General features: G+C 42.6%; 1 protein-coding gene and 1 long non-coding RNA gene across 5 annotated transcripts in view; both read left to right on the top strand.

The window, feature by feature from the left end:
* Positions 1-25,015, top strand: part of TGFA (transforming growth factor alpha) — a 111,815-nt gene that overhangs the window by 67,223 nt on the left and 19,577 nt on the right. The window lies entirely within an intron of this gene.
* Positions 10,687-24,895, top strand: LOC108524583 (uncharacterized). Its single transcript, XR_001884087.1, has 3 exons — positions 10,687-10,742; positions 23,785-23,908; positions 24,587-24,895. It is a non-coding gene; the product is annotated as an uncharacterized LOC108524583 (long non-coding RNA).

The raw sequence follows: 25,015 nt of genomic DNA, 5'->3' as shown, positions 1-25,015 counted from the left end.
TCCCCCACCGAATATGGTCATATCCTGTATAAAACCTGATCTGATTGGGGAAACCTGAACCAAGAGCCACTTTCTATTTTCCTGAGTAAATTTTATGAATGGCTTGAATTGAATGGAAAGGCACTAATTGGTCCACAGACATATCTACACTTCATGTTTTGTAAGCGGACTCCAGGACCAGATAAACAAAAAAGGCACGGGAAGCACCATAAGCTGAGACTTGTCTTTGGAGCTGACATCCTGCCTAGGTGACTGGAACGTTAGGGCAGATGTCTTTTCATAACTCACCTATGAGTTGAAAGCAAAATAAGGCAGGAAGTTAGAGAGAGACCAATTCATACCCCCTTGATTATTTACTCAACATGATGCTGAAAGACATTTGTGTTTTTTGGAAGTTCTATCCCCTGGCAGTGAAACAAAACCTCCTTTCTAAGCGGGAAAGATTGATGTCCAACTGCATTAAAGGAGTGTGTGAGTAAAAGGAAACTCTGTATTCTACAAGTGAACACAAGAACTTCCACTGTGCTTATGTAACTGTAGTGCAAAGCGCATTATCAGACTGAAATTTCCAGTGCTAAAGGAAAATTGTGCTAAGGCTGAAGCATAAAAATATTCCCATTTGCCATCATTTGAAAATTACTATATGAGGAGGTTTTGTTTTAATTAGTCACAAGGTGGAAAGAAGATGGGGGAGAGAATATGTTATCTTTTACCTTCTCTGAATAGTGCAATTCATTGTTTTTCTCAAGTACATCATTTATTGACACTATATGGTAAAGACATCAGATTGGTGGTTATATGTTCAATTTATTTTCAATAAATTTTGCTATAGTTGTTTATAAACTTTCTATGATTCTATTTATAGTCCAGGAAGGGATTTCTCATTCTTTCTTTTAATCTATTTATATGTATACTAGACCAGTAGTTCTCAAACTTTGCTATATATTAGAATCACCTGAAGAGTTTTTAAAAATCCCATTGTCCTGGCTGCACCCCATAACAATTAAATCATTATCTCTGGGTGTGGGGGTGGGCCCTGGCATGGGTACTTTTCCAAGGTGATTGCAATGCACGTGGAAGATTGAGAGGCAGTAAACCAGAGCCACATATCTCAGCCTACAATGTGTGGAGGACTCTCCTGGGGGCCTGGTTAAAATGCAAATTCAGATTCAGCGGCTCAGGGGTGACACCTACACTCTGCATTTCTAACAAATTCCTGGATAGCACCAGTGCCACTCGTCTGTGGACCACACTTTGAGCAGCAAGATCCTAGACTATAAAAGAGAACATATAGCTAGACCCTAGATTGTAGACACAGTGAATATAAAATGCCACACAGGTTCTCACTTGTCCCTTAACTGCTTTGTAAACAAACAGCAAAGCCACCACAGCCTTTATCCTCCTTTTCCTGTGAGGATTTTTGTTTATTTGTAAGCACCGAAGGAAAAAGCCCCTCTCTCAGACACTGACTGATGGTTTTCTTGTCCCTGAGCACATCAGTGACCCCTGAGTTGGACACTGGGGTGCCCCCGCCTTGAATGGGTGACGACCATGTGATTCTCTGCCCAGCGGCTCACCATTGTGGGAACATTCCTCAAGCAGCCCAGAACATCCTGGTCTCGTGCTTCGTCTGGTGTTGAGGAGAGATTTTAGTAAACACTGCGTGGGAAGAGGAATGAAATAGGGAGAGAATGAGGTTAAGGAATGGGTGTGTGAAACGCCAGGTTGAGCGAAGCCAGGGTGCCTCTGAGCAGCATTCCAACGCCCACCTTTCCCTAACAGCTGGTGGGAGAAGGCGCTCACCTGCCCAGGGAGCCTCTGCCTGTGGCACAGAGCCAGGCACCCTCTCCCCAGGAGCAGACAGGCAGCACAGGGCACCAGGATGCATGTGCCCACAAGTGCCTACAGAGGCCCTGCCTCCCTGGTGTGGCTGTGGGTACATGGTCTGTCTGAGCCTCACTCTGGGGCCTAGAACAAGGGAGCAGCTCCTGCCCATGCCTCTCACACCCAGCCCTTCACAAAAAGTCTCCTTCTATGTACCAGGAAAGATCATCTTACTCTGTACCTCCCATGACTTCTCAGCTCCTGGGAGGGTCTAAGTCAAGGCCAAGATCCCTGAGTCAATTTAACTGGAGACTTTGATCATCCTTTGAACCAAGAAAATCTTAGGACTAGGCCCTCTGTGTTTTGAGTGGATGGACTCTGTAGAACTGCCACCCCAGACAGAGCTCAAAGAAGCATAAAAACTTACTCAAGCTCCATTTTCCTGCATTGCTACTCTGTAGTCAAGAGTCTACCTTGGCTGCGTGCGGTGGCTCATGCCTGTAATCCCAGCACTTTGGGAGGCCGAGGCAGGCGGATCACTAGGTCAGGAGTTCTAGACCAGCCTGACCAACATGGTGACACCCCATCTCCAAGAAAAGTACAAAAAACATCCCAGCTACTCAGGAGGCTGAGGCAGGAGAATGGCGTGAACCCAGGAGGCAGAGCTTGCAGTGAGCCGAGATCGCACCACTGCACTCCAGCCTGGATCACAGAGCGAGGCTCCATCTAAAAAAAAAAAAAAAAAAAAAAAAAAAAAAAAAACTACTTTGATTCCTACTTTCCAGTCACATTGGATCTCATCTACCACCCCAATGCCCCCACCACCCTGCCTCTATATCTCTGCGCACACATTCTACACTGGGAAACTGACTCCACATACTTGCTGTGCCTTTCCAGATTCCACATTCAAACTCACTGTCTCCAAGTTTTCTCACATTAAACTGGCTGCATTTCAACAATTAACCTTTATTCCTTTAGCACCTAATCATTCCATTAACAAAGGATGTAACATTTAATTCCCATAGGGCTCCTCAAGGACTCTCCCATCCTCTCTTTTTTGATAGAATCAGAATTTTAATCTAAAAGGAATCTTGGCTGTGTAAACCAAATCCTTCGTTTTACAGAGGAGGAAACTGAGACCCAGGGATGGGAAGGACTTGGCCAAAGTCATCTAGAGTGAGTGTGACAGAGCTACGACTGGGGCCCGTGCTGCTGACTCGGAATCTTTTGTGCCATCTTTCCAGCCCTGGCACACCCTTCCAGTCTCCAATGTATGGTATTATAGCGGGGCTTGGTGGCTGGAGGCCTTTTCTTTTTCTGTCAGGGATGGTTAAAAGTAAGCTGAGGGTGTTACAGAGAAATAATAAATCCAGCAGTGGTGGTTGTATGCAGGACTTCCATGGAACTTTACTGCAGGGTGCACCACAGAAATGTGAATAAACGGAGAAGCATAGCACATTGGTGACTAGGAAAACTCCTTGTTGTAAATGGGCCAGTTATCTCTAACTTAATGTGTGATTATAATGTCAGTCCCCTAAAAGTTTGGATATGGGGAAGAGAACTTACAAATGATTCTAACGGTCATCTGGAAAAACAAATGAGGGAGAATATCCAAAGTGTTTTCAAAAAAATGAGGGGTAGGGACAAGGAAAATGACAAATTCGTACTGCCAGATATTAAACATATTACAAGGTTACAGTAAATGCTTTGGTGCTGGTACAGAAATAGAATCTCTGTGGAACTAAGTAGAAAGACTGAAAGAGAGTTCTTAGCCTATGATAAAGGTAACATTTCAAATCAATAAAGAGATGACAAACTGTTCAACAAATGGAGTTAGGATAATTAGTTGGCTGTTTAGAAAATAATGAAATACTTCTTATGCACTAAAATATAGATAGTTTAGAATTAAATATAAACAATAAAACAGTGGAAGGAAGCATAGGTAAATATTTATATAATCTTAAGGAAGGGAAGGCCTCTAATAATGTCAGGGTGACTTCTGCATAAACAAAAGAAAGACACAAACCACAAATTATTTGTAACATATATAACAAGATACAGAGTTATTAATAGATACAGAGTTATTAATAGATACAGAGTTATTAATATTTTAAAGAGCACTTTCAAGCAGATAAGAAAGAATGTATCCCTAAAAAAGTAGGCAAAAGATATAAACAGCTAATTAACCAAAGTTGAAATACAAATGTTAATAATCATATGAAAAAAATCTACATCAAGAAATTAAGAAAATGCAATTAACATGAGATTCTTATACATCTCCATGAAACTGACAAAAGGGAAATGAAAATATCTAGTATTGGAATGGTTATGAAGAAACACTCATCTCCTCCTCAGGGGACTGTAAATTGTTACAAATTTCCTGGAATGCAGCTTGACAATGTGTCTCTTTGCCACACTAATTCTACTCTCAGAAAAATAATCATAAATGTGCGTGAACAAAGATCTATGTAGAAGGATATTTGGTTTCATATAATACTTCATAATATTATATGAGATATTGGGAAGCTATCACAATGCCCAATAAGAAGAGATTAGTTAAATAGTATATATTAGATGAAAACTTCAGCCGTCAAAGATTACCATGTCCAGACTGAGCATCCCTAATCCCAAAAGCTGAAATCTAAAATGCTCCAAAATCTGAACCTCTTTGAGTACCAACATGACACCACAAATGGAAAATTCTACACCTGACCTCATGTGGTCACAGTCAGAATGCAGTCAAAACTTTGTTTCATGTACAAAATTATCTACAATGTTGTATAAAATTACCTTCAAGATATGTCTATAAGGTATATATGAAACAAATGAATTTTATGTTTAGAGTTGGGTCCGATCCCCAAGATATCTCATATCTCATATATGTATATGCAAATATTCAAAATTTGAAAAAATCCAAAATCCAAAACACTTCCAATCCCAGGCACTTTGAATCAAGAATACTCAACCTGGGCTGGGTGTGGTGGCTCACGCCTGTAATGCCAGCACTTTGGGAGGCTGAGGCGGGCGAATCACGAGGTCAGGAGATCAAGACCATCCTGGCTAACACAGTGAAATCCTGTCTCTACTAAAATAAAAAAAAAAAAAAAAAAAAAAAAAGCCAGGCGTGGTAGTAGGTGCCTGTAGTCCCAGTTACTCAGGAGGCTGAGGCAGGAGAATATGCCACTGCACTCCAGCCTGGGCGACAAAGCGAGACTTCATCTCAAAAAAAAAAAAAGAAAAGAAAAGAAAAATACTCAACCTGTAGCATAATACTTAATTGAGTTGGGGAAATGTTCGTGAGTAGTATCATTTTATTCCCTGTTGGGCACACAGGAGAACACAAAATAAAGACAATGTTTATATTCCAAAGTTTTAATAGTGGTTATCTGTGAATGACTTTTGCATGCTTTGAGTTTATTCTTTTTTGTACTTTTCTGTTATCTCAAGTTTTCTCTCTTAAATGTGTATTGCTTTTGCAATTTCAAAAATGATTGAAAACAAGAAATAGGCAGGCATGGTGGCTTATGCCTGTAATTCCAGTACTTCAGGGGGCCATGGCAGGCAGATATCTTGAGTTCAAGAGTTTGATACCAGTCTCGGCAACATGCAAGACCTCATCTCTAAAAAAACCACAAAAATTAGCCTGATGTGGTAGCGTGCACCTGTAGCCCCAGCTACTTGGGAGGCAGAGGCGGGAGGCCGTGTTTGCCTCACTGCACTCCAGCCTGGGCAACAAAGTGAGACCCTGTCTCAAAAAAAAAAAAAGACAAACGACAACAACAAACAGAAAACACAAGAAATGAATAAAGGCAGGGGGTGCAATTGTAAGGATCTTGATGGAATTTGTTTAGATGTTTTTGAGAGACAGCTTAGGTGTTTGTGGTTGGGGTCTTGTACAACCAAGAGTATACCTTAGAGGTATTCAGACATGGATGGAAGGAGGCAAAATACCCTGCCTTTGTTCCCTGTACCCTTCATCCCTTAAGGGCCACTGTGGAATAGGTCAGAATATTCATTGTTTCACCATCTAAGTCTACAGAGGTCATTTTCGCCACATTGGCTGGAGGCAAAATACAGACTTCCATCTGCAAGAAGAGTGTCACAAGTGGGCAGGTGAGGGAGAAGTCCACTCCAGTGGGCAGTAGAAAGCAATGACTTCCTGATGTAGCAGGCTAGGAAAAATATGTTCAGAGCACTGTAATTAAGATATATACTTCGTGAGCTTTTGCCTTTCAAATACCATCAGCTTGGCACTTGGGAGTGTAGAAGAGTCCTCAGTTCCAGGAGGAGGCAATATGATTTTGTGACTTCCTGCTGAAGGATACAGTGTTGCCCCTGATGTAGCCAATTAGTAAGTATCTGATTTCTCTTGACTGTTCATCTGAGACTTGATGGAGAAGGGCCAATACAGCCAGCCACCAGAGTGGAGTGTTTGCCTGCATAAATGCAATATATGAATATAATTTCAGCTATAATGTCTTTGTAGCGTACAAAGACATGGAAGTAAGTAAGTACATGTTTGGCAAAAGAGCCACTGAGCTGATCAGTGTGTCCCTAAGCTGAAATTGCGGGGAGAGAAAAAAGACTCAAAATGATCAAGCCAGATGCTATGGGAAGGGTAGCAGGGGTGGTTTGAAAACTAAGCAGTGCTCGGTTCCTTTGGATTGATTCTCAGTCCTCAGAGGTGATACTGGATTTATTTTTTAATTTCATAAAACATTAAAAGGGACTGTGCCAGCACTTTGGGAGGCCAAGGCAGGTGAATCATGAGGTCAGGATTTCAAGACCAGCCTGGCCAAGATGGTGAAACCCCATCTCTATTAAAAATACAAAAATGTGGTAAGCATCTGTAATCCCAGCTACTCAGGAGGCTAAGGCAGAAGAATCGCTTGAACCCAAGAGGTGGAGGTTGCAGTGAGCCAAGATCGCGCCACTGTGCTCTAGCCTGAGTGACAGAGCAAGACTCTGTCTCAGAAAAAAAAGTGGTGGGGGGGGGTCTGTGAAGGTAGGTGTATCAATTTAGGATGGGTGAGCTTGAGTGAAGAAGGAAGAGCGGTAAGGCTACAGAACACGGTATTGCTATAAACAAGACTTACTACCTTGGTTAACTACAGACTTACAGCTCACTTTGGGGGCAGTGAGTAGATGAAACTTGACATTTTAATTCAGTTTCTGCCTGTGGGCTTGTTGAGGAAATGTTTTTGGAAAACTGAAGTAAATCAATGGTTGCAATGAGTTGAATGGGTGATTCCATGATCCCGTGGGCACTGGAGAGTTGGTGACAAGGAATAGCATTATAAAAAGTCAGTGGAAGAACAGACCTTGTTCTGAATACATCAACTAGGGTTCTTTGGTTGCAGCAATCAATTCCAAGTAACTTGAACAAAAGCAACCTTGTTGGAAGGCTGTTGGGAGCACACAGAATCTGTGGGAAAGCTGGAGAACCACCCTTAACAGAACAGAAGAGTAACCCAGATGACTCCAGGAAGCCAGGAATCGGGAATGGCAGGTTCTATCTCAGAAGAGAAACTGTGCTCAAAGTGCCGCAGTTATAATGTATGAATTCCACAGCATTATCTTTTTGTCTTTCTTGTCAAGATTCATATTTTAGGTAGAGAGGATAGAAGGGTGGGTAGCACATCTGATCATGGTGATAAGCCAGTGTAAACCTGTAGGGGAAGAGGTAATTCCCTAAAAGAAAACCTGAGTACTGTTAGGAAGTAAAGAAATGTTTGCCAGGCATTCCCAAATAAATAAATGGGCTCAATAATGACATGGACAGTTGCTTCAAGAAGAAAAAAAGAGGATATCAAAAGTTATATCATCATAGATCAACTCTGTGGATAGATGATCTAAGAAATTAATATTGTCTGGATCTTGATGACAAAGTAGTCATAAGGATAGAATGTGGTTTGACAGCAAACTTCAGATGGGTACATTTTCTGGAAATCTCAGCATGCCACAAATTGAACACCTGAAGAATTCTTTACATACCTGTTGGTTATGTATTACTCAGAAGATAAAGAAGACAACAGAGACACCTGCTTCTGTGAATGCAGTCTTGATCAGAAAGCATGATTCTAAAAGGGAATATGGCTGGGCCAGTTGAGAGGCTTATAGAGTTCTGAGTTCGTAGTCAGAGGGTGCATGAGAAAGTGAAGGGGAGAGAGACTGTAAGGAACCCAAATGTGACTGCAGAAGGAATTCTCTGATACATCATCTACTAAGTTACGCAAAAACATCAAAAGAAGGATGTGTCCCAAGAGGTGACAAAGAATAGAATGGAAGGGCACTTTGTTGAGTGAGCAAGCATGCTGGTGCCTCCTAGGTGGCAGGTGTTTATGAGAATGTCAGGAAAACTGAAGGACAGAAAGAACTAGAGTTGTCCACATGGCTATTGGCCACAAACAGAACCAATGGTTTTCTAAAGCTATCTTTGGGAACAGACAGGCAAGAAAAGGAAGGAATAAGTCCATCTCTTGTGACAGGTAGAAAAGGTTAGTGCAGTACCAGGAAAAGACTATTATTGACATAATTTTGTTTTTATATTTTCTGTCAAAAAGAATGAAACAAACACAGTAAATATGAAATAGAAGGTTGAGTGAGTATCCTAGTAAAAGACCCCTAATACCACAGATGTACTCTTCAAGGGTACAGATGAATTTCACCTCAATGTACTGAGAAACCTGTAGCAAAAATCACCCATCCCTGTTGGTGATTTTTAAGAAAGAGCAGCAAATGTAAAATTGCTCAGAGAATGACAAAAGACAAATACGTTTCTGACTTTAATGACATAAAAATGACTGAAGATTGTTTAGAATGTAGATGATAAAACTTGACACTCCCAGGAAAACATGAGATCAATTTATTACAGCAAATAAAGAATGAAAACCTAGGCCCTTGAGTAAATCCATCAAAATGAGTCATAGCAGATTAACTTTACTTCTTTTTTAGTGTTGTAAGACTGATGAGGGAAATGCCACCAGCATAAGGCTGTATAAGAGAATACAAGTTGAGTTCAGCAAGGCACATGACAAAATCAAAGTATTCAGTTGGACAAAATGAAGAAATATGAGTTACAAGAGTTCACAGTTGACTAGTTGGTGAGAAGGAACAATGCCAGTGACCTCTTTAAATGAAGAGATCCCCAAACATACCCGCCATGGGTTCACCTAGGAGCTTTTGGGAAGGGCAGGACATTTTTAACTAGGTCATCTTCAGAAAACATTTGTTGATGTATTCATGTTGACCTAGAAGGGGGCCTCCTGGGTGTGCCAGCAGGCTTTATCCTTCTTTCCTGTTGAGAATTTTGTGAGCAAATTGAAGGAAGATATGTAAGGCAAAGTTTACCAGATTTAGAGACGACACCATGCCCAGAATGATAACTGAAGTATTGGGTGATAGAATAAAGACTCAAGAGGAAAAAAAAGTTTTAAGCCAGAACAATGGATCACAGCCAACCAACCAAGTTAAATTGAACAGTGACACATTTATAATAACAGTTAGGCTGGGCGCGGTGGCTCAAGCCTGTAATCCCAGCACTTTGGGAGGCCGAGACGGGCGGATCACAAGGTCAGGAGATTGAGACCACCCTGGCTAATACGGTGAAACCCCGTCTCTACTAAAGAATACAAAAAACTAGCCGGGCGACGAGGTGGGCACCTGTAGTCCCAGCTACTTGGGAGGCTGAGGCAGGAGAATGGCGTAAATCCGGGAGGCGGAGCTTGCAGTGAGCCGAGATCCGGCCACTGCACTCCAGCCTGGGCGACAGAGCCAGACTCCGCCTCAAAAAAAAAAAAAAAAAAAAAAAAAAAAAAAAAAAAACAAATAACAGTTAGTATTTGGGTTAAGAGTAATGATTTAATTAGGAAGATATGAGGCCAAATTTGACAGTAGTTTAAGTGGAGAAACAGCCAGAGGGCTTAGTTCTGGCTAAGAGGCCACAAGCTTATATAATCCAATAGCATTCCAGGACTGCTGGCAAAATTGATGAAGAATTAAGTTCTATCATTGTAGAAATCAGGTCATGGGAGATGGTTTTCCTACTGTACTCTGTTCCTGTAACCCAGAGCTTTAGAACTAGGACTCTGAGGTCACACTGCCTATTTTTGGATTTCCCTTCTGCCTCTTCTAGTTCTACATCTTTAGGCAAGGCTTTTAACCTCTCTAAACCTGTATTCCTCATCTGTAAAATGGATAGAATAATAGAACCTATATCGCAGGGCTTTTATAAGAATTAGGTAGTAGGTATAAAACTCTTAGCACAAAGGCCAACATCCAACGTATTTGGTAAATGTGTTTTGTTGTTGTTGTTGTCACCATTACTCTATAGTAGATTATTTTAAGAAAGGCACTAAAATAAATAAATAAATAAATAAATAAATAAATAAATAAGAATTTTCCGGAGGCAAGAGGTTTGCAGACTTTCTTCCTTAAAGAATACTTATAGAAACTTGAAGTGTATGTTATTTATTGCTATATGATAAATTAAAATTCAGCAGCTTAAAGCAATAAACATTTATTTTCCCACATGGGGTCTGAGAGGAATTCAGAAGTGGCTTTAATGGGAGGTTCTGGGTCAGGGTCTCTCATTGCGGTTGCTGTCAAGATGGCAACTGGGGTGCACTGTCATCTGAAGGCTTGAGTGGGGCTGAAGAATGGCTCACTTACAAGCTGTTGGTAGGAGGCCTCTGTTTTTCCATATGGACCTCTCCATTGTGTGTCCTGATGACTTAGCAACTAGCTTCCCCCAGAGTGACCAATCCAAGAGAAAGAGAGAGAGTGAGAACAAGGCAGAAGATACAGTGCTTCTTATGACCTAGTCTCTGAAGTCACATCCCATTCATATTCTATTGGTCACACAGACCAACCCTGAGACAGTATGGGAGGGCATTTCACAAGGCTGTGGATACCAGGAGGTAGGGATCATTGGGAGCTATCTTGGAGGCTGGATGTCAAGGGGAGTTTAGGACCACAAAGACCCAGAGGTTTAGTGGCTGACTATAGAAATGGAAAGGACTGCTGTATAGAAGAGGGAGACATTCTGTGTGGCTTCCAAGGATGGAATTCAAAACAATACACAGAGGTTTCTGGGAGGCAGATGTTAGTGTGGTTTAAGGAAGAACCTCCTAGCAATGATCTGCCCAAACAGAATGCCAGTACTAAGGCAACTCATTCTATTTGGGGCAGTAGTACTTAGTACTGCCTTAGAGACTGAGCCCCTGAGTACTGGAAGAGTAGAGCACAGGTTGGGTGTCCTCTCCCAGGGATACCCTATGCAGAACCCTGACTGGGTAGAAAGATAGCTGTGAGTACCTCTGACTCTTTGATATTTCACTTCTGGATTAGGGGAGAATTTTGTGAAAGGAGACCCTTAGGGCTTCATTTCTTTTACTTTTGAGGAAAAACAAATTTTTCATGGAACTATGAGGTCTTTGCTTCTGAACCAGTATGGCTTGGAGAAACTATTAAGAGGTAAAATGACCCTGGTGTTTCTGGAATCCCTTAACATTTCTCCTTTTAAGAGCAGAGCTCCAAGTTGTTTGGTTTACACTTAGCCCAGGGGATTTAAACCAGGAATTCCCAACTTTTTTATGAGGCAGAGCCTTTAGATCATGGAAGAGGCAGGAATGTTGGCATTGAGTTTTCCTCACGGGGAATCCTGGCACACCTTGGAGAGAGGGAGGGGGTTGCAGCTCTGGGAGATATTGTCCGGGGAAGGCTCAGATATCCATCAATGGAAATCGGTCTACTCTTTGAGTATGCAAAAATACTAGCTGATGCTTTGCTGGGGATTCCCATAGAGAGAACTGAGAATGCACTCATTTTTAAAATAGACTCCTGGGGAAACTTTTTAAGTGGTTGGTGGGGGTGGCGAGGCACTGCTATATTGGTCGCCGTGTGGGCATATAATGTAGAAAACATCCATAAGCAAAGGGTTTCCAGGGACATTAACTCTAGAGCATACCCTGTTTACTCCTCCCTTAGCCTGATCCTGAAATGATCAGGGAAATATGAAACTGTTTCTAAATGTATATCAGTACTGGAAGCTCTGAAGACTTTCTGCCAGTGCAGGTGGCAGCCCTCCTACCCTAGTCCAACAACCACTGCTCTGGAAGACAGGATTGTCAGGAGTAGAATCACCCAAACAGCCCAACCTTGGAAGGCCAAGGTATGAAGGTGAGGGCAGGCCACTGGATCCTATCAGTGCCTCAAGAAAGGACACAGTCAAGGCCACAATAAGTGACAAACTCAGTCAGCTCTCACTACTGGCGTGGCATGAATGTCTGGAAACCACAGGGGAAAAGAGAAAACTCTTTGGTGTGTACCTGTTGTCTCCTGCTTCTACCAAATAGGTTTCTTAGATATTTGAAGGCATTACAATTAAACTTCCCCTTTTCTGTCTTTATCTGGGCCCAAAATATTGAATAGTGCCATTGTCTCTGATGGAGCCCACCGTAACTCCCCATCGTGCTACACGAAAGCAGATCTTTCTCTGTAAAGATGATGATGCAAGAAATCGCTGGCCACAAAAAAGGATTTTATCATATGAGAAGACTTTTTGAGGAATATCAACAAATGGCTCTATTCCTAAGAAATGAGTAAAGATATTGAATAATCTAATTTATGTCTTCAAAACTGAAGCTGACATTGCATCTATGAAACAAGTAAGAAACAGCTGCAAAGAGATGACAGAATATGGTGACCAATTTTAAATCCATAGTACACTAATGAGCAGAAGATTAGACATCACAGTAAAGTCAGTAATTTGTTTAAATGGCTGGGAAATTTCTCCCAGAACTCAGGACTCAAAACAAAATAATGAGAAAAAAAGGGAAAAAGACCCAGGTGATCCAATATACAGATAATTCCAAAAGGAAAAAAGAAAACCAAGGCTGACACAATCATCAAATATCATTAAAGAAAGCTTTCTTAAGCTGAAAAAGACTTGTCATTAAGATTGAAAGCATTAACTTCAGGGTAATTTAACCAGTTCTCATTGCAAAGAAAAGGTCTTATAAGCACTGAGGTGAAAATAAAAACAGGTTACAAAGGAATATAGTAAATCTAGCTTCGGTTTTTTTCGTCAACTGCAAGCCAGAAGTCAGTGGTGGGAGGCCTATGGGGTCCAAAGCTCATGACCCAAGTTGTTATTCATATGCAAAGCCATGTGCATGAATGAAACACAGATGTTCTCAGACATATAATATTTCATTACATGGATATACCTCTCACATGCCCTTCCTGGAAAAAATGTCCAAAGAGCCTCTTCAGCTAGATAACAGCTATATCAAGATTAAAAACCCCCAAGTGGGGAGGATATAATTTTTTCAAAGCCAGTGATAATATGTTCAAGCAACTGTTGTCAGTTTAGTTATACTAGTACAGATGTCAAAATTATTGAAATAGAAGTGATATATAAAATAATGAGGATATGAAATCAGATGACAGAAATAAAACTGGTAACTGGGAAGAAAAGAAGGAGGAAGTAATTATGCTAATTTTTTTAATCTAATGACACATCAGATTTCATTTTAACATTGATAATTGAGAAAATAAACTAAATTTTTTAAAATTTAAACAATAAAAGGGTATTTATATTCTAAATCACCACAAAAGAGGAAAGAAGTCAAAGAAACATGATCTTTTATATAAAAGACAAAAAAGGCAACCTACTAAAATAATAAACATTTGTAAAATGTTTTCTAAACACAGGTTATTTCTTCTCAGTGATAAGATGGCAAGTCGTTTGCTTAGGATATTTGTATTTCCAAAAATTATACAATGAAGATGTGTAACTTTTTAAATAACAAATTATAAAATCCCTTGTGGGGGCTGTTATAAAATGTTATTTGATGTGTAACACATTACCAGTAAAACTAAAGAATGGATGGATGAGAAGTTCCCAGTTATAATAAGATATGATCAGGATATTCTGGGCTAAGATGGTCGTGCTTTTTTTTTTTTCCAGTGGTAACGATTTAAGATTTTGCAGCTGGTGAGATACATGATCATGGCCATTTGGAGAACTGTAGAGCACTCATATTCTATGTCAAGAAGATTGATATTATAGTAGTTTCCATGCTGTCCCGCCTTGGCAATTTCTGCCCAGAGGGTTTTGAGAATGCAGTAAATTTACATTAGCTGTATATCATTTCCATCAAAACAGCTGTGCCCTGCCTGCTGTCAATTGTGGCTGCACCACTTTATATTTTGTTTTATAGAGTTGCAGAAGCAGCCTTTGCCCCATCCACACTTTATTCAATTCACATCTGATCTCACTCCTCACCCCAAAAGACTGTTACTACTCCTGGAGAGGTTTGTGAAGGTCAACCTGATCCTTCCAGGATGGAGAACGGACAGAACAGACCTTAAGCTGGGGACCAGGGTTTCAAGGTCGAGCCTCCCAGTCAGGGCCAGATTGACTTCAGATTGTAAGTGCAGGGCATGTTGGTGTTTGGGTGAGGCTCCCAGAAGAGACAGTGGGAGAAAGAGAGAAAAATTATATGATTTATTGTGAGGATTTGTCCCACATCAGAAATTCTCTAACCAATCCCTGAACACTGTTCAGACTTAATGTTTGGCGTTAAAGTAACACTCCTACTGTAACAGATAAACCCTGAATGTTGTTTATTTCCTGCTCATGTCAAAGGCTCTGCAGGTTTTCCTGGCCCTGCAGACTTCTTTCCATGTATTTATTCAAGGACCCAGGCTCCTTCCATCCTGTGGCTCCTCCCTCCTCCATGTCCTGCGGGAGCCTCTCTATTCAGACAGCAGCTGGGAAAAGACAAAGGGAGATCACACAGGGAGGTTCTCATGGACCAAGCCTGGAAGTGGAGCATGTTACCTCTGCTCAGATCCACTGGCCATATCCTGGTCACATGGTCACACCTAACTGCAAGGGAGGCTGGGAAATGTAGTCTGTATTCTGAGGAGAAAAAGGACTCCAGATTTAGGGGAAATCCTGGGAGTCTCTGGCCCACACTTTATCTTTTGCATATTTCCTGCCCCCTTAAGAGAGAAGTTTCCCAGCTGAACTCTTTCAATTAAAAGAAAAAAAGTTACATAAGTATAGTGGTTGGAAATGGAATGGATCAAATAGGCTGTACTCTTTTGGGGTTTTGTTGTTTACGATGGGAGTGTGTGAGGTTTCTGTCCACAGAGACCAAGCCTGAGGTCGTCTCTTACCAAACATCTTTCTTCTGAGCATCTTCTGTCTTCTCTAAATGATTACTTTGTCTCCTTCCTCCTTATTCCTTTTTAATGATAAAACATGAGACAGTAACATGATTTTTCTTGCACAGATTAAGTCTAGATTCCTGAAGGCCAGTCTTCTATAACACTACAATTCTGTCTGTGAATAAAACGCTAAAAATAAAAATTGGTTAAGCTTTAACTGTGTTTATAATGTTGTGGGGTTTTAATTTTAAATGGCTGTGTTCAAACTCTAAAATGCTCACTTCATGAAATTTGAAAACTTATAAAAGAAAGTTTTTGTGCATAATTCAACCACTCTCTTACATCTCAGCTTCTTTCCTCTTGAATATAATCTTGATTGAAGGGCTTTTATCTAAGGACAACCAAAATCATCTGTACAAAACTCAGAGGGAATAGGAAAGAGAGTCACATTTTTGTCATGGGACATAGTCCCAACTACAAATTCACTTCTATGTTTTTAAGACTGTTGAGTTTGCCTTAAATTTACCTCTGTATTCTTCAGTTTTCTCACTTAAAATGAGGAGTATCCTTCCTCCACCCACACTGCATCTGCAAACTACAGATGAAAAAGGCACCTGTCAAAAGTTCTGAGGACATAAAATGTTCTAGAAAAACAATCATCCCAATAGTGCTTATATGTGCTCAGTGTAGAGGGTTTAAAGGGATTATGGTTCAAAGACTCAGCAAGAGGAAGCATTTTTTCCTAAGGGTGGATTGAGAGTTTCCTGCCAACCACTTTACCTAACAATTTTGATACTTATAAGGAGAATAGAGGCACACAGAGACTGCAAAGGCAGGTAGCCCTGGGCTCTAACGGGGCTGTTCCTCCAACAAAGCCAGAACAGAATTCCCCATCCAGCAGGACTGGGCTCCAGTTCCCAGAGCCATTCACATTCTCATTCAAAGCCAGCTGATGAGAGCCAACATAGACCTCCTTGTTTACTTTGTGAATGGAACCTGGAAGTAAAGTATTTTCCAAATGCTGCTTGACACCAAGAGGATGTAATTACAATAAGGGGCTTTCTGGTTTGAAGATATGAAAGAAGGAAATGATTTGTCTCTGTGAAATCAAATTATCACATATTAAAAGAAAAGGGGGAGGCTTAGCTTCCAGTCCTCAAATCAAAATCATGACCTGTAATTTTCTTTTTTTTTCTTAAAATTACTAAGACCAAGGTAGGGATAGAAGAAGCCACCTGGGAGCTGGAGAACGGGGTCATGAGGAGGAAGAGGAGCTTAGTGGGAGAGAGTGTGATCTTCGTCCAGTATATTTCCCGTCTATTTCCATTGCATTTTAATCCGTAATGAATGTAGAATGGTGATTGGCAAGCTGCTTGTGGAGTCTCACACCTGCCTCTCTCCTCCTTGTGCCTTTTGGGGGAGGTAGTGATGTTCCCAGGGGGAGCTGGGGTACAGGTAAGAGGACAAGTTGAAATATGTGTGTCGTGCATCTTTAGATGGATACAATCTCTGGTTTTAGCCCTCACTTAACATGATTCCATTGAGGTTTTGTTTTCATTTCCCAGAGCCTATTTGCTAATTAAAGCCCTTTGCCTTGGGTCTCTTAGCCCTTTTAATTCCAAAATACCCCTAAATTTTCCTGTTAATTCCTGATTTGTTTATTTTCCAAAGGAGAGTCATCTTGAGTGTGTGGAAGATGCCCACAAGGACTTCTTAACTCTCAACTCTCTCACACACACACACGCCCTCTGAAGTGACAGTGTGCTGTATTAGAAAGGGCGAGAGCTTTAGAGGAAACCAACCATGAGTTCTGGTTTCAGCTCTGCCATTTGCTGACTTTGCAGCATTGAACAGCCTTAAACCCCCTGAGCTCCACTTTCCTCATCGGTAAGATGAGATAGTGAGGATGCCCTTGTAAGATTTTTGTGGGAATTAATAGAATTCTCTCTATAAAATGCTGGGCATAGCACTTGCAGTAAGTGAACAATCTAATAGTAGCTGCTACTAATAATATCATCATCATCATCATCACAGTCCAACCTCAGAAAATTCTACATTGGGTTAAAAACTCTAAGACCAGGTACTTTAGATGGAATTGAAAGTTGGCAAAATACTTCTGTGTTCATGTTATCTGATTTTCTTCTCCCTGTTGGAAAAGAAAAAGGTACCAAAATGATGCAAACTCTGCTTTTGCCCTCAAAGTAAGTGTGATGAACCCCACTGGGCTTCTCTGACTGTATCTGTTTTCCCAGTACACATACACACACACACACACACACACACACACACACACACACGGCTGCTGAATTCTCAATAACCAGTATCTTTGTAGGAAAGTAGAAACTAAATTGTCTGCTTTTTTACCAATATCTTTGTTTGAATTTGGTTCCATCACATCTGATGCCCCTTGGGTTTTTCCCAAAGGGAGAAATGGTCAGAGGGAATTAAAATGGCTCAGATATTCCCTTAGGTTTCCCCTACAGCATCTTGTTTGAAGCTGCAAAAGCAATTCAGAAGTCCATCTTAGGCCTGCTCTGAGCTCCTGGATAAGAGCACTGTGTAGCCCAGAGGTTCCTGCCCTTAGTGGAAGGCCTGAGAGCATCTCATGTTCCAGCCACCACCCTACTTCCAGCAGCTCCTCAATTAACCATCATCCCTGGACATGCAGAAATCTCTTTTGCATCTGTATTTTCAACCACTGCTCCCTTGTGTGAATAATAAGTTCCATATGTATAGTTCCCCACTCCTCCCCCAAATAAAGTAATACTTCCTCTTGTTTCTCCTGAAAGTGCCCCTTTCTGATTACTAGAAGATGTTCACAAGTGTTCCCCTTCCTCACTGCAGTGTGATCTGTGGGTTGGGATCATGTGCCTTCTCAGCATTTGTCTTTCTGGACTTGAATAGCATCCTAATTTTCTATAGCTCTTCAGTCTCTCAATATCAGAGAAAACTGGGATCAAATTTCAGTTCTACTACATTCCAGGTACATGTCCATTGACAGGGTTATCTAAGCTTCAGTTTTGTTTTCTTATCTTAAAAATAGAGACCAATAATGCTAACCCACGGGGTGGTTTTGATGTTTAGTGAGATAATATGGAGTCCCTGCCCTTCAGTGGGGATGGAGGGGTGGGTAGGATCTAAAGTCAGTGTATGATCAGGGAAAGTTAAAACGCAAATAGAGTCAAATTTCTTCAATATTGGAAAAGACCACTGAAGAGCTAGTAGATTTTCCAGGAATTATGTTATAGGAAAAATATGTTCTCTTTTACGCATAGAAATTCTCTCAGTAAATTGAGAATCTGGGGTTGGGGATGGTAGAGACAAAATGGCCCTGCCGCACCCCACCCAGCTGAACAAGTGGAACAGCGAAAGAACTGTAGCACTGTAGTTACCTTTCTCTCTTTCACTGCTTAACTGCAATGAAGGCCCCTTCTCTCTTAAACGATGGTACTGCAAAGCTAAACTCTGTTTTCAAATGGTTTTATATCCATCATTTAAAAGATATTCAGTGTTTTGGGTTTTAATAATGAATGAGTTGCATAATTATATTTATCTCATCTCCACCATCCCACACTCCCCCTTCTAAGACAGCAAAATTGAATTCCCCTCATCAGTTGGTAACACTTGAGATCAATTTCCTACTGTTAATGTGACGGGGATTCCTTTTCCATAACCCTGCTGACATCCCCGCTCATTTGAAAACTCTCTTGTTCTTCTGCCCGCACACACCGCCCCAGGAAATGCCCATATCGATCAGTTTCCTCGATGGGGCATTGCTCCCTCTGCAAAGGTCAGTGGCATTGCCACACCAGATGTTGACAGTGCTCTTCCTCTTCGGGATCATTCACAAAAGTAAGAATCATTCTCACCTCCCCCTACCCACATGCCCAGGGGAGCAGGGCCCCTGCTCACCAAGTCTCTCTGGACAGGCACTGGGTTCTAGACCATTTACTTCTCTAAGCTCTGGCTTAGCAGTTCTGCCACCGGAGTGTAAGCCTCCGCACCAGCCTCTCCTTCACTCCATAGCTGCCTTTGCAGGTTCACGCATCGCCTCCAGAGCTTGGAGTTCCACCCTTGTAAACTGGGCCCGCTGCTGCCCTGAAGCCAGCCTCCCATGCCAGAGCTGAGTCCAGAGCCTTGGGTGACTCCAGCCTGGCCTCGGGGTAGAATGGAGGCCTTGATACCTGGGAGTATCAGATTTATACCCCCTCAGCTTCCCCAGTAGCTACTGCTGACTCCCATCTTTACTAAATTAATCTACTGCCTTTTCTTCTAGACATCCAAAAAGTATTAGTTGGCTTTGCCATTGTAGTATCTGAAGACAAAACATTTAGTCCCAGGTCAGAAACTTTGGCTGAAAGTTCCTACTAAAAAGCCAGACGTCATGATTAAATTGTTAGAAAGTTAGCTATGATATTTGAGGAAGTTATGAAATGGCTATAAATGATGTAAGTTCTGCAATGGGCAAACGTGTTCACAACTTTTGACATCTGGGGAAGAGAGTTAAGAGCCACGGGCTCAGCCGGCTCCCACTGACCAGCACAGCATGAAGTCCAATTAGGGCTGCTTTTAAAGGGGGTGATTGTGCTCAGTGGTGTGGACGCTGCTCCCACGGGAGCAGGGCTGTTGGAAGGAGCTGTCCAGATGGCTGTCTCCCTGGCTCCTCTGAACTACGGAGACCCCTCCTGTGAATTGGATGGGGGATTTCCCTGCCCCTCAATTGCTATTCCAGACCCTCTTCCTGTAAGTGGGGTTGGGCTCCAGGCCCTATTAGTGGGTCTGTGGTCTCTGGGCAAAGCTTTCACAGCTTCCCCGGAGAGCAGTGGTGTCTGCAAGATGTGCATTTGGTTAACATGCTGGAGGGGCCTCTCATAAATTTCATGGCAACAGGAACTGAGTGGCTTTGAAACTCCAGCTGCTGGTGGGCTCGATATGAGGTCTGTTCGGAAAACTGGAACATTTGCTTTTCCTATCATCAGCCCTGAGTGCTACTCAGACTTGGTGTCTGGAGGAGATGCACCAGAGTCCTGGGGGCCAGTGCCAGTCCTTCTCTGGCCTCAGCTGGCACATCTTGAGGAGACTTTCTTTGGACATTCCCTGCTGGCCTTTGCCACCTTCCTTTTCTAAGTGATTCTTTTTTTTTTTTTTTTTTTTTTTTGCATTTTAAGTCTCTAGGCCTTTCCTTCCCTCACTCACTATTTTCATGAATTTTCAGAAAAAAAAAATAGAGTGGGAAAGGGAGAGTGAAGGGAGGTAGAGAAAAAAATAGGAAGAGAGAGAAAAGCAGGAAGGAAAGAAAGAGGCAGACTGAGAGACTGAGAGAGAGGCTGAGAGAATCATTCTTAGGAAAGATACAAGGAATTTGGGAGTTTCCTTGTAATGCTCATTTTTATAAAATAACTAGAGGCAGTTTTGCCCCCCAAGGAGGAGATTGTGCTCTAAGTTACTGAGCAAACCGTTACCCATTGACAAGGTTATCTAAGCTTCAGTTTAGTTTTCTTATCTAAAAAATGGAGACTATTTAGGTTAAAGCAGGCCACCTACCCTGCCTCGACTTGGGGGATGATGTAAGGAAAGCCCCTGGCACTTAGCCAGCACTCAGTAAGTGACACCCCCGTCCCTGCCCTCCCCCACCTTCACCAAAGTGTCTTCCATAGGAATAGCCTTGTCTGCCTGGGCCGACCCTCCTGCGGTATTGGGGGTGTTCTTTGCTGAGCCTGGGAGGATCTAAGACAAACACCTTTAAAGGCCCCCAAATGGGAACAGTGACTCACCCTCACTTGTTGCAGGTGGTTTTAGTAAAGCACATCAGCTCATAAGGCACCCTAGGGACACACAAGCCCCAGTGCCGCCCTCCTGCAGCTGGCTCACCCGAAGGGTGCACAGGAAGAGCAGAGTGGCCACAGTGTGGCTTGCCCTTGGGACTGTGGTTTGACACACTCCTCCCTGTCCACTTATGTCTCAAGTTTGAATCACATCCCCTATTAGAAAACCTGTGACAAGCTCCAAAGCTGCCGAATATGCTGGTGGAAGCGGAACCCGTCCTGCACATGGTGCACATTGAACTCCTCTGGGTGGTGGGGGCAGGACAGCACCCTGTGCAAAGAGCCTCGAACTTGAATTAAACGCTTGTTTTTAAGATGTTTGGTTATATGGGGGGGCAGGGCGGCGGGGGGAGAATGCACATAAGAGAATAGAAAGAGTGAGCTTAGGTGCGTGTTCGTGTGCAGCGTGTACTTACATGGTTCTCTCTACATGGTGGATTACGGATGGGTTTTATTCTCTAATATGGTATTTATTATATATTGATTTATTTTAATTCCCTAAAATGTATCACTTTTGTAATGAGAAAATGTTTTGAAACTTTTGAAAAAGTTTCAAGAGTGAATGTATCATGGTTGTAGTTAGGTAAAGGGTTTTTTGTTTTTTTTAATAAACAACCTTTTAATGATAGTCCACTAGCATCAAGCTCCCTTCATCCTCTCTGACCTTTGGGCTGAGGCAGACAGGTGGAATTACGGAGGACCAGGAGCTTGCACTCTAAGCCTCAGGCTTGTTTCCACTCTGGTCTCTGAATACACAGAGCGAGACCACCACGTGTCATCTGCCATCACTGTCACTGTTGCATGGAGTTTCTTCACAGCTTGGACTCTTCTGGCTTCCTAGTGAGCTGTGTGAAGTGAAGGAACTGATGGTTTACACTGGCAGATGCTTCTTTGGGAAATTGTTCAGGATGTCATCCACCATAGCACATGAAGCCCCCTTCAAAAACACTCGCAGAAGAAGAGAAGTTGCTCTCCGACCATTGCTCTCCAACCATAGACTTAGGGAAAGCTGAGCCTGTCCAGCTTGTGCAGAACAGGTATCTATATTCCTGTCTAATGAACCTTATACATCCTTGCTAAGACTGCCAGGAGGCATAGAGTTAGATTTGTCCCTCAGTTTCGGCACGTGAGTAATTTTCTAATATCCATCTTTGTGTGTTAACCTGGTGCCTGTTTTGCTCATTGCTACTCCTTACCTTTACTTTCCTTTGTCCCAATCTCTCCTTCCCTCTCTCACTGCCTGCTTGTCTGTTTCTTCCTGTTTCCCTCCCTCCCCTCTTCTCCTTCTCTTCCTTTTCTCTCTCATCGCTCTCATAACCCACCCCCCATGTCTCTCTACTCTGTCTCCCTTCCTGTCTCTTTCCCTCCTTCTTCCCTTTTATAGCCCTGTCCCCATCTCTCTCCTTCTCTCTCTTTCTCCCACACACACTTCTTTCTCGTTATTGCCTTTTCATGGTACCTATTTTTATAACACCTCCTCATGTCATTTATAAGAGGCGGCAAAGGTATCCATCAATAGGGGTTAAATGAGACCACAGCAGAGTCCACCATTCACCCATCAGTTTTGGAGAAGAGTGTTCCACAACAGATTCCAAGTTTTCTCTGTCTTTGGGTGTATTTCTACTTACCTAATACTTTACCACAAAGAACTTCAGCAGATTTAAGGCTTTAGAATCACACAGGAGTTTGAAGAGCCGGAAGATAATCAACTCCAAAAAGGACCCTGGCCTTTCTACTTTTCCAAGAGCCCATTTATCCTTTGCTTCTGTGTAACGCAAGCCTGCATCTCAAACATTAGTGTGCATCAGAATCACCTGCAGGGGGCCAGATGTGGCGGCTCGCACCTATAATCTCAGCACTTTGGGAGGCCGAGGCAGGCGGATCACCTGAGCCCAGGATTTCGAGACCAGCCTGGGCAATGTGGTGACACTCTGTCTCTACTAAGATACAAAAATTAGCTGGGTGCAGTAGCATGTACCTGTTAATCCCAGCTACGCCGGAGGCTGAGGTGGGAGGATTGCTTGAGCTTAGGAGGTCAAGGCTGCAGTGAGCCATGAACGTGCCACTGCACTCCAACCCTGGATGACAAAGTGAGACCCTGTCTCAAAAATAAATAAATAAATCACCTGCAGGGCAAACGTTACAGTATAGCAATTCTATTTCAATAGGCCTGACTTTAAAAAATCACCTGGCAAGCTTGTCCCACAGATTTCTGGGCCCCACCCCAGAGATCCTGATTCAGAAGGTGTGGGCTGGGTAGGGGTGGCAGACAGACTCAGGGGAATGTGAAGCTGTCTGTCCGCAGATCACACTTGGAGGAACCCAGCTCAAAGCCCTGACAAGGGATTTCCTCTAGCCACTTGGAGGTGGTGGTTTAAACGGCCTTTTGTGGAGCCTGTCAAAAGCCTTTTTGAACATGTACATCAAATGAGATCCACTAGCCCAGCAGTCCCCAACATTTTTGGCACCAGGGACCAGTTGCATGGAACACGATTTTTCCACAGACTTGGGAGGGGTGCTGGTTTCAGGATGATTCTAGCATGTTACATTTATTGTGTACTTTATTTCTATTATTATTACATTATGATATTTAATGAAATAATTATACAACTCACCATAATGTAGAATCAGGAGGAGCCCTGGGCTTGTTTCTCTGCAACTAGACAGTCCCATTTGGGGGTGATGGGAGACAGTGACAGATCATCAGGTATTCGATTCTCATAAGAAGCACACAGCCTAGATCTATCTATCTAACATGCACTGTTCACAATAGGTTTCCCGCTCCTATGAGGATCTAATGCCTCTGCTAAACTGACAGGAGGCGGAGCTCAGGTGGTAATGTGAGTGATGGGAAGTGGCTGTAAGTACAGATGAAGCTTTGCTGCCTTGCCAGCCTGCATTGGCCTCTAGGGTCTAGCCCCTTCATCTCTCTGTGTTTGCTCCTTGACACATTCAGTGAGTACAGAGAAGCCAGTCATGCAAACTACAGCAGACCCTTCCTGTCTTAATTCAACATCCAGCGTCTACTGTTAGCCAGTGACTGGGCCTGTTCCTCAACCACTCAGGCCAAGCACATGCAGGTGACTGTAACCAGCCCAGGCAACTGGACCCAGCAGTCCTGCAGACTCCTGCTCAGAGGAGGGTCCGGCAGCCCCCAGTCGATATCGCCACCTGGCTTTGGGCTTCTCTGCTTGTCCTCATGTGTGAAAGACAATAACTGTCATTAAGGGCTAAAGGAGACACTTGGACTTTTAGTTACACCTCACTGAATGTATGGGGGGATTACATACTGTAGTGGTTTTACCACATGTGGATATTCATTCATATCTTGGGATTGTCAGTGGTGATAACAGGAGAGCTAACAGCTGAGTGTCATACCAGACAATCTCTTGAGTACAGAACTTAACAAGCATTACCTCATTCAACCGCAGAGGCACCAAGGAGGCAGGGGGACCCGCTGTCTTGTAACTACAGAGGCAGGCTAGGAGAGGCCAGCTGCTTCAGGTGGCAGAGGCAGGATTCAAACCCGTGTCTCTGACTCCAAAGCCCATGCTTTTAACCACTACACAATGTGTCTCCTTCAATGTCAAGGATTCTATTGTATTTTTAGTCTCTGCTTTTCCCCCCTGGAATTATGGGATTTCTAAAATGATGACACTTCTAGAAGCAGCTCATGAATAGAAAGATAGCAACAGGAGTTTAATATTTAGAGATGGTCTAAAATCTCCCAAGATATGAAATGTTCTATCATTTCTCAGAGAGCAAGAGCTCCAGGAACATGGTTTTTTTTCCTTAAAAAAAACTAAGTGGGAAAGACCCACTCCTGAAATACCCAAAATACAAGCATAAGAGGATCTGTTGAAAGGAGCGACGGAGACTGTATCGATGGAGCTGTCCTGAAATAGCGACATACCATGCCTCAAATTTACTTTGGACAAAATGGGAGTGGAATAAAGCCCAAAGTGCTGCCTGGTCAGCAGGTCTGTTGTGCATGATGGTGCTCTTGAATTGGCTGGCTATTTTTATTCCTATCTGAAAGCCAAGGATGGAAAATCCTGAGAGGTTTGGCGACCACCCCAAGCTTGGGAGAGTCATGGTACTCGGGCTCTGAGTAGGACCGTCTCAGCCCCTACTCTGCTCTTTTTTCTCTCTCCCCATTATGGGAAAGAGAAAAGAATTTCCCAACA

Source organism: Rhinopithecus bieti, unplaced genomic scaffold (genome assembly GCF_001698545.2).
Source record: "Rhinopithecus bieti isolate Rb0 unplaced genomic scaffold, ASM169854v2 scaffold_83366, whole genome shotgun sequence".
In the NCBI taxonomy this organism is placed as follows: domain Eukaryota; kingdom Metazoa; phylum Chordata; class Mammalia; order Primates; family Cercopithecidae; genus Rhinopithecus; species Rhinopithecus bieti.
The sequence above is the reverse complement of the archived record's forward strand: the minus strand, read 5'-3'. Positions and strand labels throughout refer to the sequence as shown.